This window comes from Narcine bancroftii, chromosome 3, assembly GCF_036971445.1.
Source record: "Narcine bancroftii isolate sNarBan1 chromosome 3, sNarBan1.hap1, whole genome shotgun sequence".
Taxonomy (NCBI): domain Eukaryota; kingdom Metazoa; phylum Chordata; class Chondrichthyes; order Torpediniformes; family Narcinidae; genus Narcine; species Narcine bancroftii.
Genome location: NC_091471.1, coordinates 27,902,253 through 27,917,901, shown reverse-complemented (window position 1 = coordinate 27,917,901; position 15,649 = coordinate 27,902,253).

Sequence of the window (15,649 nt, the reverse complement as noted above, 5' to 3'; positions counted from 1 at the left end):
TTGAGTTCAAAAGCCATGTAATAATGTGGCAGCTCAATAAAACTCTGTGTAGACCCCAAATTTAAAGAATTATGTTCAGTTCTGGTCAGCTCACCTATGCTCTCCCTTTCTCAGATCACCTCTGCTCTCCATTTCTCATCTCATCTCTGCTTTCCCTTTCTCATCTCATCTCTGCTCTCCCTTTCTCAGATCATCCCTGCTCTCCCTTTTTCATCTCACCTCTGCTCTCCCTTTCTCAGATCATCTCTGCTCTCCCTTTCTCAGATCACTCTGTTCTCCCTTTTCTCCCCTTGCTTCTCTTCCCCAGTCTTATTTCCCTCAGCTCTCTGCCCCTTTGCCTCTCTATTCCCCTAGCCATCCCTTCTCCCCCTGCTTGCTACTGTGGCCTCACTCCCTTCTCCACCTATTACTTTCTGACTTTGCTACCATGCTCCTCCCCCCTCACTTCCCCCCTTACCTTTTTAATTCAATCGCCTGCCAACATTCTTCCATGCCTTGATGAAGGGTTCAGGGCTGAAATGTTGGTTATATATTTTTTTATTTTTGCTATATAAAAGACTCTGTTGAGGTTCTGCAGCTTTGTGTTTCCTCCTCAACCACAGCGTCTGCAGATGTGCGAGTTTTACTTCTAGTCATCTCATGACAGGATAGATGCGGAAGCTTTAGAAAGAGTGCAGAGGTGATTTACCCAGATGCTGCCTGGATTGGAGAGCATGATTAATGAAGAAAGGCTGAGTGAGCTAGGGCTTTTCACTTTGGAGCTATGGGGGATGAGAGATCACTTAATGGAGGCTTATAAGATTGTGAGATGCATAGACAGGCTGGACAGTTAACACCTTTTTCTCAAGGCATCTGTTTAATGTGAATGGAGTAAAGATTGCAGGAGATGTCAAAAGTAGATTTATTACACAGGTGGGTAATGAAATGCATTGTAGGGGGTGATTTTAGAGGCTGATGCAATAGAGACAAAAAGACTTAGTGGAAGTAAGTAAAATGAAGGGTTATGGAGTATGAGGGTTGATTGATGTGGAGTAGATTTACGTAGGTCGGCACAACATTGTGTGTTGTAGGGTCTGAACTGTGCTATACTGTTTGATGTTCATTGTTTTATGTTTTTATTATCTCCTCCATAAAAATCCTGGTGCAAAATCAAAATGACTTTGCATAGTCCACACCCACATCTACATTAATGGCACTGAAGTCAAACATGTAAGACAGTATCATGTTCTTAGGAATAAATATCTGCAAAGACATGAGCTGGGATAAGCACATTGATGCAACAGCCAAGAAAATCATTAAAGAAGTTTGGCATTACTCCTGTCCCTCTACAGGTGCACCACTGAACCTACTGTATACATGCTAGATGCATCACAGCATGGTATGGGAGCTGCTCTGATCAAGAAGCTATAGAAGATAGAGAATGCAGCTTGAAACATAATGTAAACTTCCCTTCCCTCCAAGGACCCCATCCTCATTTCCCGTAGCCTAGGAATTGCAGCTGACATACTAAAAACCCCATCACATCCCTAACACTCTCTCCTCCCTCCTTCCATCTGGGAGAAGGTTTAAGAATGTGAAAGCATGCACCAACAGGCTGAGAGATATTTTTGTCTGTGACATTCTCCCATTTTTTTCAGTTCATTTTATTTGTGTGGGACTGTCACTCTAAGACACACATGTCAAACTCTGGCCCGGGGGCCAAATTTGGCCCGCGATATAATTATATTTGGCCCACAAGATCATTTCAAAAATGTATTAGAGGTGGCCCGCTGGCCGCCGCGCCAGTATAGCGCATGCACAGTAATACAACAAATCCCAGAATGCATTGGTGTCAGCATGCTAACCGCCCCCACCTCCTCTGTTTACGTTGCAGGGTCTTAAGAGGTCTTAATCTTAAGAGAGGAATTAGGAAAGCTAAAAGAAGGTACGAGAAAACTATGGCAAGCAGGGTGAAAACTAATCCAAAAGAGTTCTACAAATATGTTAATGGTAAGAGGAAAGCTAGAGACAAAATTGGTCCCTTAGAAAATCAGAGCGGAAAACTGTGTGTGGAACCTAGAGAAATGGGGGAGATATTGAACAGTTTCTTTTCTTCGGTATTCACTAAGGAGAAGGATATTGGGAGATGTGGGATAAAAAAAGCAAATTGGGTAAATATGGGGAATATAGAGATTACAAAAGGTGTAGTTTTAAGGCTTTTGAAGAATATAAAGGTGGATAAGTCTCCGGGACCAGACGGGATCTTCCCCAGGACATTGAGAGAAGTGAAGGAGGAAATAGCAGAGGCTCTGGCGGTAATTTTACAAATGTCATTAGATATGGGGATAGTGCCAGAGGATTGGCGCATTGCGCATGTGGTTCCGTTATTTAAAAAGGGTTCAAGGAGGAAGCCTGGCAACTATCGGCCTGTAAGTTTGACATCTGTGGTAGGTAAATTAATGGAGAAAATTCTTAGAGATAGTACTTATAAACATCTGGATAGACAGGGTCTGATCAGGAGCACTCAACATGGATTTGTGGGAGGAAGGTCATGTTTGACCAATCTGATTGAATTTTTTGAAGAGGTGACTAGGAATGTGGATGAGGGTAGCGCAGTGGATGTTGTCTATATGGACTTCAGTAAGGCCTTCGATAAGGTACCACATGGAAGGTTAGTTAGGAAGGTGCAGTCTTTAGGTATAAATTTTGAGATAGTCAAATGGATTGAACATTGGCTGAAAGGGAGAGGCCAGAGAGTGGTAGTGGATAATTGTCTGTCAGGTTGGAGGCCGGTGACCAGTGGTGTGCCTCAAGGATCTGTATTGGGCCCATTGTTGTTCGTTATATACATTAATGATCTAGATGATGGGGTGGTGAATTGGATGAGTAAATATGCAGACGATACTAAGATAGGTGGAATAGTGGATAATGAAGAAGGTTTTCAAGGATTGCAGAGGGATTTGGGCTGCTTAGAAAAGTGGGCTGAAAAATGGCAGATGGAATTTAATGCTGATAAGTGTGAGGTGCTTCATTTTGGTAAGAAGAATCAGAATAGGACATATGTGGTAAATGGGAGAGCATTGAGGAATACAGAAGAGCAGAAAGATTTAGGAGTGACGGTACATCGTTCCCTGAAGGTAGAAACTCACGTGAATAGGGTGGTGAAGAAGGCTTTTAGTATGCTGGCCTTTATCAATCATTGCATGGAATATAGGAGTTGGGAGGTGATGTTGAGATTGTATAAGACGTTGGTGCGGCCTAATTTGGAGTTCTGTGTGCAGTTCTGGTCGCCTAATTATAGGAAGGATATAAACAGAGTGGAGAGAGTGCAGAGAAGGTTTACCAGAATGTTGCCTGGGTTTAAGCATCTGGAGTATGGGGAGAGATTGGACAGATTGGGTCTTTATTCTTTGGAGCGTAGAAGGTTGAGAGGGGATTTGATAGAAGTATTTAAGATTATGAAAGGGATAGACAGAATGGATATGGATAGACTATTTCCGTTAAGAGGAGGAAAGTTTAAAACAAGAGGACATGAGTTAAGAATTAAGGGGCAGAGGTTTAGAGGTAACATGAGGGGGAACTTCTTTACTCAGAGAGTGGTAGCTGTGTGGAATGATCTTCCGGGAGAAATAGTGGCGGCGGAGTCAATTGTATTATTTAAGAAAAGGTTGGACAGGTATATGGATGAGAAGAAGATGGAGGGTTATGGGCATTGTGCAGGGAGGTGGGATTAGAAAGGGGTGTTTGGTTCGGTGCGGACTAGAAGGGCCTAATGGCCTGTTTCCGTGCTGTAATTGTTATGTTAAAGGGTCTCACAGTGGACTCTGGTTTTGGGGCCTGGCCGGTGTCAGGGGAAGCCAAGGCCGCTTCCCAGCGCCCGGAACCGGAGGCCTCGGGCCTGACCTCGCCAGGACCGTTGCCCACTCCCCCTCCCTGCCGCAGGCCGACCCACGACTCACGGTGACGGGGCCGCTGATCCGCCGAGATGCCACCCTGCAGCAAGAGCCGATGCCCCCGCACTGTCGTTGTCCAACCCGATCGCCAACAAACCCTGCCCTCCCGCACACAGGCCTGAGTAAGGATTATGAACTTTAAGCTCAGGATAAAACGATCTTCCAATAGTTTCATGTCACAGTGATAAATATGTTCCTGGTTAAAAATGGTCCTGCACCTGGATACAAGCTCATTAGGCATAAAACTTGAAAAGTGTGTAAATCAAAGGATATCTGTACCAATGGAAAAAGGGCATGGCAAATAACCCTGCTAGAGTTCATGCCCACAATCAGTCACCCATTTGATTGTTTCAGGAATCATGTTATTCTCCCACATTCTCAATAGCCCTCAGATTTTACTATTCGACAGCACACTAGCAACATTTGACAAATCCTCTATAGAGAAATATTATTTATTGAATATTTTATTTCTCATTTGTTAATGCTTCTGGAAAGAGTTTATCCAAAACTATTATTAAACATTTATTTTAATAAGAAAAAGTTTAACATTACATATGTTGAAAGAAGAGAAAACATGCAGATGTTGTTGAAAATTTTCAATAAATATTTAGTTCAGCCCTCAACTTAGTCCAAGTTTTTAATTTTGGCCCTCCGTGAATTTGAGTTTGACACCCCTGCTCTAAGAGAACAGATTTAACAAAAGCCTGCAGGTTTTGGAAAGTCACTAGAAGCAGGTGCTACGAAACCCAAAGGACCCAAAACCCAGCAGCAATAGATATTCACCAAGACAAGTAGTTACTTAAACAAAAGTTGTTTTAATTATCTTTAAACATGAAAAAGAATCAAACTTCAACATATCTCTATTAACTTAACTAACCCAACTTAAACCCCTTCTAATTCTAAGCACACGTGTATATAATGTGTGTGTAAATTTAAGAAAAGTTCTTTGGTTCACAGTTCAATCTCATTTCTCATTCTTCCAAGTTCACTGATTTCAGGCAATTCTTATACTGGGCACAGAATTTAACATGTATAAAGTTCACCAGGCGTTGGTGCTCGAAAAGTAAATGTTTACCACTAAGGAAGGTTCTTTGTAAGGTTTGCAGAGAGAGATTTGTTTTTCCATAATTTCCACATCTGAGGTACCACCATTAGTCACCTCAATGTCTTGCTGATGAAACTTGTCCTATCGGGGTTCTCCAGATGACAACCTCTTTCTTTCAGGCTACCGCAGAGTTCCTTTCTGTTCCACTTATTCCAAGAGAAACATCAGGCAGGCAGCACTTCTAGCCATCCACCACTCTCGAGTTTCTGTTTTAGTTCCAACCAGATTCTTCTGCTTGTTTCAACTGTAACTCTCTCTCTCTCTCTCTCTCTCTCTCTCTCTCTCTCTCTCTCTCTCTCTCAGATTCCCACTCCCAGCCACGTGTCCTTCTCTCTCTCTCTTACAAAACCCCCTCCTTCTCCAGCAAACAATAGGAGTTAGTCTTTTGCTCTCTGTTGTTTTTAAGTAAACAGGAACCCAGGAGTGACCTTTGAGTGAGCACATTGCAAAAAGGTCAGAGGTCTTGTAAGAATGTTCAACATTCTGGAGACGACCTGTCTCCAGTCCATTCATTTCATGACATCATTTCAATTAACACCTACTTGTGAAATGTGCATAGCATTCTCCATAGTTTCTGTAAAGTCACTGAATATGAAATCTTCAGTATTTCAAATAAGATATTTTAAAATGTGTGTATGTATGTCATTTACCCTAATTTTACCAATTTATCTCCCAAATATTACATCACACAGGCCTCGAAGACAGCATGTTCCAAAAGTTGATACATTTGCAGAGTGTAGGGAAAAAGGCCTGGAAAAGCCAAGCACAGAGACCATGTGACCAACTTATTGAAAGGAGAGTGCACATTTTGCTGAGGAAGCCATTTTAAAGAAGCAGCACAAGAGTGATGAACTCTTCAAACTCCTTTGTGGTACTAAGAAACCCACTTAGCCTCATTGTGTGGTTATAGACAAAATTGTCATGCTTGGCAAAGTGAATTTTTTTTAAAAAGTTTGCAGCTGTATTGATGTTTATTTATCACCAACCTCAGATACACTTTAACACCAGCATGAGAGCATTGCTGTGAGGTTCATTCAGGAACCTGATAGCTGCAGGGAAGTGTTACATACACGAAAGCAGCAATAAAAATAGCCCAGATGGTGTTATATTTTAAATTCTATTTTTAATTATTAATCATCCATTATATAACACCTAATCTAATTTAACTAACTTATTTAAACTTAATTAAATTTATATACAGTTATCTCACTTAAATTCTAACTATGCTTGAATATATTGGTGAATGTGTAATGCCCCCAAGCCACGACAGCACAAGCCTCAATTCTCGGAAGGCAGTTCAAAGTTAAGCTTCAGAAATTCAGTGATGAAATGTGGGTTTGAAATTCATGAGACACACAGGTCTTAGAATGTTGAGACATGTAGGCTTTAAAGATGGGTGAGGCATGCAGGCTTCAGGATGAAACTAGCAGTTCCTGAAGTCCAGAGACTATGGGTGAGAAAACATTGATTACGTTTTTATCTAAAACTAGCAGGAACTGCTAGTTTCATCCTGAAGCCTGCATGTCTCATAATGGTTGGTTAATAATTAAAAATAGAATTTAAAATACAACACCGTCTGGGCTATTTTTATTGCTGCTTTCGTGTATGTAACACTTCCCTGCAGCTATCAGGTTCCTGAATGAACCTCACTGCAATGCTCTCATGCTGGTGTTAAAGTGTATCTGAGGTTGCTTGATAAATAAACATCAATACAGCTGCAAACTTTTTTTTAAATTCACTCTGCCAAGCATGAGAACTCCCTTACAGAAAGAAGCACTGCCACAAGAAGTTAGACTCACCCCAAGAAAGTCTGCTTCTTGGCTCACAGATTGTATATTTATACAGAAAATTTCCCAGTTTTCCAGAACATTTAAACAGATTTTCCATACAAGTACATTTCCCAATATGTTTCTTAAGATTCATTATGCCAGGCCATGTCTCTTACCCAGTGATATTTTTTTTTACTGTCTTAGCCAAATATTCAGTTGTTGTTTTTTCATAATCAGCTTTAACCTTGCTGAATTATCGAAACATATCATAGAATGTTCTCTGCAATATAATTTTTGTTATTACTTTAAAACTTACATTCTCACTGCTGCTAATTGATCTTTCTTATCATTATATGTAAATTGTGTAAATTGAGCTCTAGCATGGCTGCTTGAAATCATCTATTTGTCTGTTCTCAGAAGAAGCCTTCTCACACTCATAGGTATTTTGTGACAAATAAACTTAAATGATAACCAAGAGCTGTAAATAGTAATTTTTGTGCAGATTTTACAAGTATTTACAATTCACTACTTCAAGATTTTGTTTTATTTTAAATGCATTCCTCAATCACTAAACAATTTATATCTGTGGGAGCACTTAAACCTGTGGTTTTTATGGGAAAATGATTAGGTGAGATTACATCTTTAAAATTTGGGATGTAATAAAATGATAATATTGAGTTAAATGGTGGACTAATTCCAAACACTGACATTAACCCGCAAGATCTAGGCCTTTACTGGGTTTTAGCAAGCCAAAGGATAGAAAGGCTGATTCTCAGAATCTGTACAAAGGTCTCCCTGGGAGATAGCTCAACAGTGGAGAAATATGCCGTGTTCATCTAATTTAACTTCAGTGCACCCAAGATTAAAGTTAGTGAATGTCATTTCTGGAAATGAAATGACATGGGCATGAATGTTAGTGTTAGTGTGAGCATCAGATAACATCTGCTGTTCACCTGTCCACTAATTGATCCTGTAGATTAAGAGCAAGAGGTTAACTAGGAAATGATAGGTCCTCTCATGGGCAATGGAAGATATTTAGGCATGAAGCCAGAAGAAGGAATTGATATCCTTAAGGAGTACTTTGCCTCAGTGTTCACCAGGGAAAGGACATGGATGATCCTGAGATTAGGGGAGTAAGTTGATATTCTAGTGCAAGACTATATTAAGAAGAAGATGTTGGGTGTCTGGAAAACATTAAGGTAGGTATGTTCCCAGGGCTTAAAGGGGTCTATCCCAAGATACAGATTGAAGTAATGGAGGAAATTACTGAGAGCATGACACAGATTTTTGTATTCTCTTTAGCCACAGACTATGCACCAGATGACTGGAGTGCGACCTATGTTGTTCCTCTATTTAAAAAGGGTACCAAGGTCAAACCAGTACATTTTGGCCCGTGAGCCTTACACCAGTGGAAGGGAATTATTAGAGAAAATTCTTAGAGGTGACAAAGGGTTGGGTAGTGGATGTTGTGTATATGGACTTCAGTAAAAATATTTGACAAGATCTCGCATGGTAGGTTGATCCAGGAGATTTGGCAAATGAGATCCATGGTGACTTGAATTCAATATTGGCTTGGACATGCAAGAATGAGGATAATGGTAGAGGAATGGTTTTCTGATGAGACAATTATGGCCAATGGTGTTTTCTCTGTTGTTTTTAATACATATAAATACTGCACCTCTGTCTCCGAGACACCGAGACAGAGGTGCACCAAAGAAGAGGTACAAGGACTGCCTAAAGAAATCTCTTGGTGCCTGCCACATTGACCACCGCCAGTGGGCTGATATCGCCTCAAACCGTGCATCTTGGCGCCTCACAGTTCGGCGGGCAGCAACCTCCTTGGAAGAAGACCGCAGAGCCCACCTCACTGACAAAAGACAAAGGAGTAAAAACCCAACACCCAACCCCAACCAACCAATTTTCCCTTGCAACCGCTGCAACCGTGTCTGCCTGTCCCACATCAAACTTGTCAGCCACAAACGAGCCTGCAGCTGATGTGGACATTACCCCTCCATAAATCTTTGTCCGCGAAGCCAAGCCAAAGAAAAAAAGAAAAAGAAATACTGCAATATGGATGAAACTATTAGTAACGTTCAGGTGACATGAAAATTGGCTAAGTTATGGATATTGAGGAAATTATCACATGGTACAGAAGCTTATCAATCAGTTGGAAATTTGGGCAGATAAATAAATGGCAGCCAGAAGTGTGAGGAAGTCAAATGCAAAAGGAAAGTTTTCAGTAAATGGCAAGTTCCTCAGATGCATTGATGTACAGAAGGATTTTGAGGTGGACAGCCAAAGTTCCCTGAAAGGGCAACATAATGGATGGCGTGGTAAACAAGGTGGATGGCACACATGTCCTCATTGTTTAGGGTGTTGAGTAAAGAGGTTGGAAAGTCATGCTGCCGTTATATAAAGCTTTGGTTAGAACTTATGGCTCAAGAGGCTTCAACAAGCAGAGGCTGGGGTAGTTTTGCAGGAACTGAGGTAAGATAAGGACAACACAGTTGAGGAAATAAAGCAGACCATAGGTAAGGACACGATTTTCTAATTCCTTTTTTTCTATCTTTATATTCAGTGGGAATGGCAGCCAGAGCAGGGTCATGCCCTTCTTGCTGAATGTGGATAGCTGGGGAAGTCAACACTATCCCTGATGACTTCATCTGTGAGACATGCATACAACTGTAGCTCTTTACCAGCAGTGTTAGAGAAATGGAGCTGCTGTTGAATGAATTCTGGATCATTCGGAAGGCTAAGAAGGTGATTGACAGGGAAGCAATCACACCTAGGAGGCAGGAGAAAGGTAGCTGGGTGATAGTCAGGAGAGGGAAAGGTCACAGGTAGATAGTGAAGGGTACACCTGTGACCATTCCCCTTAGCAACAAGTATAACCCTATGGATATTCCTTCATGTTGGGAGGGGGGGGGAATGACTTCTCTGGGTCAGACAGCAGCCAGACCAATAGCACTATGGCCAGCTCTGAGCCTCAGAAGGGAAGGGAAGGGTGTGGCCAGGTGGAGCAATAGTCATAGGGAACTCAATAGTCAGATAGGAGATTATGCAGCCACAAAAGAGAATCCAGGATAATGTGTTGCCTCCTGGATGCTCAGATCCAGGATATCTCTGAACAGGTTCAGAATATTCTGAAATGGGTGGGTGAGCACCCAGTGGTACATATTGGTTCCAATGGCATAGACAAGAGTGGTGTAGAGGTCCTGCTGAGTAAGTTTAGGAAGTGAGGAAAGAGGGTGAAGAGCAGGACCTCCAAGGTGGTAATCTCTGGATTACTCCCAGTGCCATGAGCTCGGGAGGTTCAGAACAGGAAGATAGTGCTGACAAAATAGTGGCTGGAAAGATGGTGCAAGGGGCAGAGGTTCAAGGTCTTGAATCATTGGAACCTTTTTCTGGGGAAGGGGTAACCTGTACTAGTGGGACAGGTTGTATCTGAACTGGAGGAGAATCAATATCCTGGCAGGAAGGTTTGGTAATGCTGTGGGGGAAGGTTTAAACTAATGTTGTAGGAGGTTGTGAACCAAAGTGAAGAGGCAGAGGACACCGTAAAAGAAAAAGTAGCAAATACAGGGCTAAAGGTCTTTTTATTTAAATGCAGACAGCATATGAAATAAAGTGGATATCCTACAGATTTGTAGGTATTGTATGATGTTGTAGTCATCACAGAGTTACGGCTAAAGGATGGAAGTCATTGGGAGCTGAATGTCCACGGATACACAGTGTGTTCAAAGGATAGGCGGGTAATCAGAGGGGATGACATGGCTCTCTTGATAAGGAATAACATTGAGTCATTAGAAAGAGGTGGAAAGAGGTGGCATAGAATCAGATTGTGGGTTGAGTTAAGAAATGGCAAAGGTGAAAAGACGTTGTTGGCAGTTATATACAGACCTCCAAACAGTAGCCGGTATGTGGACAACAAATTACAATAGCAAACAGTAAAGGTGTGTCAGAAGGGCAATGTTACGATAGTCATGGGGAATTTTAACATTGATTGAGATAACATATGAAAGTAGACTAGCCAATAATATCAAAGAGGATACAAAAAGCTTCTTTAAGAAGGAGTAAAAGTGAGGTGACAGAAGATATAGGATCACTAAAACATGACGCTGGATAATAATGGGACAAAAGGAGATGGCAGAGGGACTAAATGAGTAATTTCAGAATCAGAATTTATTGTCATGAACAAGTCATGAGATTTGGTGTTTTGAAGCACCATCACAGTGTTGTACATTCACTGTATATCATCTAACTACATCATTGTGAGAAAAATAATATTAATCACAGTGCATGAGTGTGTTTGGTTCATAAAATTATTAATTATTCAGGAATCTAGTGGCAGCGAGGAAGAAGCTGTCCTTGTATTGTTCAGTGCTCATCTTTAGGCTTCTGTACCTCTTTCCCAATGGTAGAAATTTAAGAGAGCACGGCCTGGGTGGTGAAGGTCTTTGAGGATACAGGCTGCTTTCTTAAGACACCTCCTCGTGTAGATGTCCTTAATGGAGTGAAGTCTGGTGCCTGGGATGTCGCAGGCTGAGTTAACAACCCTCTGCAGTTTATTCTTGTCTTGAGACTTGACACCTCCATACCAGGCTGTGATGCAACTGGTCAAAATACTCTCCACGGTACTCCTGTAGAAGTTTACAAGAGTCTCCGGTGACATGCCACATCTCCTCAGACGCCTAACAAATTATAGCTGCTGACTTGCCTTCTTTATGATTGCATCAACATGATGGGTCCAGGACGGATCCTCGAAAATGATGACACCCAGAAATTTTAAGCTCTTGACCCTCTCAACTACTGAGCCTTCGATGAGGACTTGGGTCATGTTCCCTGACTTCCTCCTGAAGTCAAGGTTGTTTTCATTTGCATCCGCCTTCACTGTTGAAGACATAATGTACCAGATATTGGCAGGATACTGTTTCAAGGGAGAATGTGCTCAGAAAGCTGAATGGTCTAAGGGTAGATAAGACTCCTGGGCCAGATGGATTACACCCTAAGCCCCAGCGGGAGAGATTGTGGAATCAATAGATTTTGTTATGGTCCAGGAGGACTGATAAATCGCAAATGGCTCCCACTGTTCAAGAAAGGAGGATGCAGCAGAAAGGAAATTATAGACTGGTTAGCCTGATAATGGTGATTGGGAAGATGTGGGAGTTGATTGTCAAGGATGAGGTTACAGAGTACTTGAAGGCACATGACAAGATGCAGCCAAAGCCTGCATGGTTTCCTTTATGGAAATTCTTGCTTGACAAACCTATTGGAATTCTTTGAAGGAGTGACAAGCCGGCTGGATAAAGGAGGTGCAATGGATATTGTGTATTTGGATTTTGAAAAGGTTTTTGACAAGATGCCACATACAAGGCTAGTTAACAAGTTAAGAGTAAAACACAAAGCTGGAGAAACTCAGCAGGTCAAGCAGGGTCCTTTACATAGCAAAGGTAAAAATCCATAGCCGAGGTTTTGAGCAAGAGCCCTTCATCGAGGTATGGGAAAATGTCAGCATGCGTCTGAAGAAAAGATTGGGGGGAGGGGGGAGTCGTGGTCGCAAAGGCTGCAGGTGATTGGTGGAGAAGGGAGGGAGGAGACAGCAGCGATCAAGGGGAGGAGGGATGGCTCGGTGGAGGGAGGGAGGAGAACTGGAAAGGGAAAGGGGGAGGGGGAAGAGGAGAACAGGTTAACAGAAACTGGAAAAGTCAATGTTAATGCCATCCAGCTGTAGAGTGCCCAGATGGAAAATTAGGTGTTGTTTCTTCAATTTGCAGGTGGTCTTAGTGGGATAGTATCTAAGGCCAAGGACAGACATGCGAGTATGGAAGTGTGACACAGAACTGAAATGGTTGGCTACTGGGTGGTCTCACAGTGCAAGCGTTTATATACAAAATAAATAAGTAGTGCAAGGAAAAGTCAAAATAAGTGTCTATGGTTCATTGCTCATTCAAGAATCTGATGGCAGAGGGGAAAACGCAGGCCTTGAGCCATTGAGTGCTTATCTTTAGACTCCTATACATTTTTCCCAATGATAGCAAATTCAGGATTGAAGGGCATCCACTTAGATAAGAGATGCAGGGAAATTTCTTTAGCAAGAGGGTGGTAACTCTGTAGAATTTGTTGTCACATGTGGCTGTGGAGGCCATCATCGGGTCTATTAAAGGCAGAGATTGATAGGCCGGGCAGTGGTGCTGAGTGGGAAAAATAATCAGCTCATGGATTAAAAGTCAGGGCAGACTCGATGGCCTGAATTGCCTATTTCTGCTAACCGTGCCACCTGAACGCTGACCGCGTGGTCCAAAGCCACCGTGCCACCCAAAAGGAATATATAAAATTCTGAGGGCCATGGAGAGGCTGGATGATCAGGGCCTTTTTCTCATGCTGAAAATGTTAAATATGAGAGCTTTATAATGTGGACCACCGCCAGTGGGCTGATATCGCCTCCAACCGTGCATCTTGGCACCTCACAGTTTGGCGGGCAGCAACCTCCTTTGAAGAAGACCGCAGAGCCCACCTCACTGACAAAAGGCAAAGGAGGAAAAACCCAACACCCAACCCCAACCCACCAATTTTCCCCTGCAACCGCTGCAACCGTGTCTGCCTGTCCCGCATCGGACTTGTCAGCCACCAACGAGCCTGCAGCTGACGTGGACATTTACCCCCTCCATAAATCTTCGTCCGCGAAGCCCAAGCCAAAGAAGAATAATGTGGAGGAGAGTTTAAAGGAGATTTGACAGACTATTTTTTATACAGAGTTGAAGGTGCCTAGAACATGCTTCCAGGGTAAGTGGTAACAGCAATGTTAAAGAGGCATTTAGGCAGAAACAGGAACAGGCATGGAATAGAGGGAGACACAGGGGATTGCGGATGATGGATCAGGAGCAAAAACCATCTGCTGGAAGATCTCTGCCGTCAAGCAAAATTGGTTGGAGAAAAAGGATTGTTGACATTTCAGGTCCAAACCCTTGAACAGTTTTGATGAAAGGTTCTGACATGAAGCATCACTCATGATTTGTCTCCCACTGATACTGCTCGACCCACTGAGTTCCTCAAGCAGATTGTGTTCTTTTCCAGAAAATACAGGGAGAGGCAGGCAGATGGAATTAGTGTAGATATGGGGCACTGAAGGGACTGCTGCTCTAATAGACTTTTCTTTGTTTTAAGTAAAAACACACTGAAATGCTGGAAGAACTCAACTGGTATTGTAACATCCATAGGAGATAGATATATTGCAGATGTTTCGGGCCTGAGGAATAAGCAAAAAACAGGAAAGGTCAGAATGGAGACAGTGCTACCTGGGGGAGAAGTCCAGACCAACTAAAGGTGTTAATTGGATAAGATGAGGAGAACTAAGGGCCCATGCAGGTACCCATGGTTACCCCTTTGACCTGGAGAAAGCGGAATGAGTAAAAGGAGACATTTAAAGGTGAGAACAAGTGGAGGAGGGTGGTGGCTGAGAAGAACTGGTTGGGCCTATTGTCCAGAAAGAAAAGAAGTGCTTTGAGGCCTTCGGAATGTTGGAAGGACTGGATGTCCATGGTAAACATGAGGCAATCGAGTTGTTGAAGTGCTGGAGGGCTTGTGAAGTGTCCCGGAAGTAGGTGGGTAGTTTTAGTGGGCTCCTGTTGAAGGTGAAGTAAGAGGAGGTGTCTGAGAGTTGTCATCTGGCTTTGGCCAGATAGAGGTCAGTATGCCACAACAACAGCGTTTCCATTGTCTGTGGGTTTCATGATGAGGTTGGGATTGATGCGGAGAGAGTGGAGGGCCATGCATTCTGAGGGGATGAAATGAGGGGAGCAGTGGCCGATACAGCAGTTCAAAATGTAAAGGTCCAGAACAGGAAGAAGACCAAAAAGATGTGTCCAGGAGGAAGAAGGTTTAAAGCAGGAGAAGGGGTCTGTAGTTGGGGGAGGGGTTGGAGAATCGTGGTGGTGGAAGAAGGAATGGAGATGAAGCCAACGGAAGAAGAGATCAACATCATCGCATGTGCAGTACTCTTTTAAACACAGCACTCAATCCCATGTGTCGAATGTTCATGTCATTGAGGCCAGCAAATGAGTGCAACTGGCAAAGACCATAAGACATAGGAATAGAATGGGACCATTCAGCCCATCAGGCCTGCTCTATCCTTTGATGATGCATTTTTCCTCTCAACCCCATTCTCTTGCTTTCTTTTGATCATCTATGACACCTTTACTAATCAACAACCTATGGACTTTCACTTCAAATATACCCAATGACTTGGCCTCCAACTGCGACAACAAATTCCACAACTTCACCACCCTCTAGCTGAATAAATCTCACCTCATCACTGTTCCAAAGGAACATCCTTTCATTCTGAGCTGAGATTGAAAAATTTTCAGTGTTAGCACGTTATTAGAGCACCAGCAACCAGGGTTCAAATCTGACACCATCTGTAAGGAGATTGTGCATTTCCCCCTTGAGCTGCGTGGAGTTACTTTGGGTGCCCCGGTTTCCTCCCACCCTCTGAGACAAATACGTATTTAATTCCCCTGCTTTTGCTTTGTTTCATATTACCACTTCTTCCGCATCAGTTTCCAGTCGTCTGATGTCCACTTTTACTCTTTATATATCTGGGGAAAAAAAAACATTTGGTATCCTATTTTATATTATTTGCTAGCTTACCTTTATCTTTCATCTTTTCTCGTCTTATTGGTTTTTTTATGTGCCTTCTGTTGGTTTTCAAAACCTACCAAATCCTCTGATTTCCTGCTAAATTCTGCAGTACAATATGCCCTTTATTTTACCTAAAAGCTGTCTGACCTTTTTACATTTTATTTTTAATTTACATTTTAAATTTAAATTGAATTTTTAAAAATAAT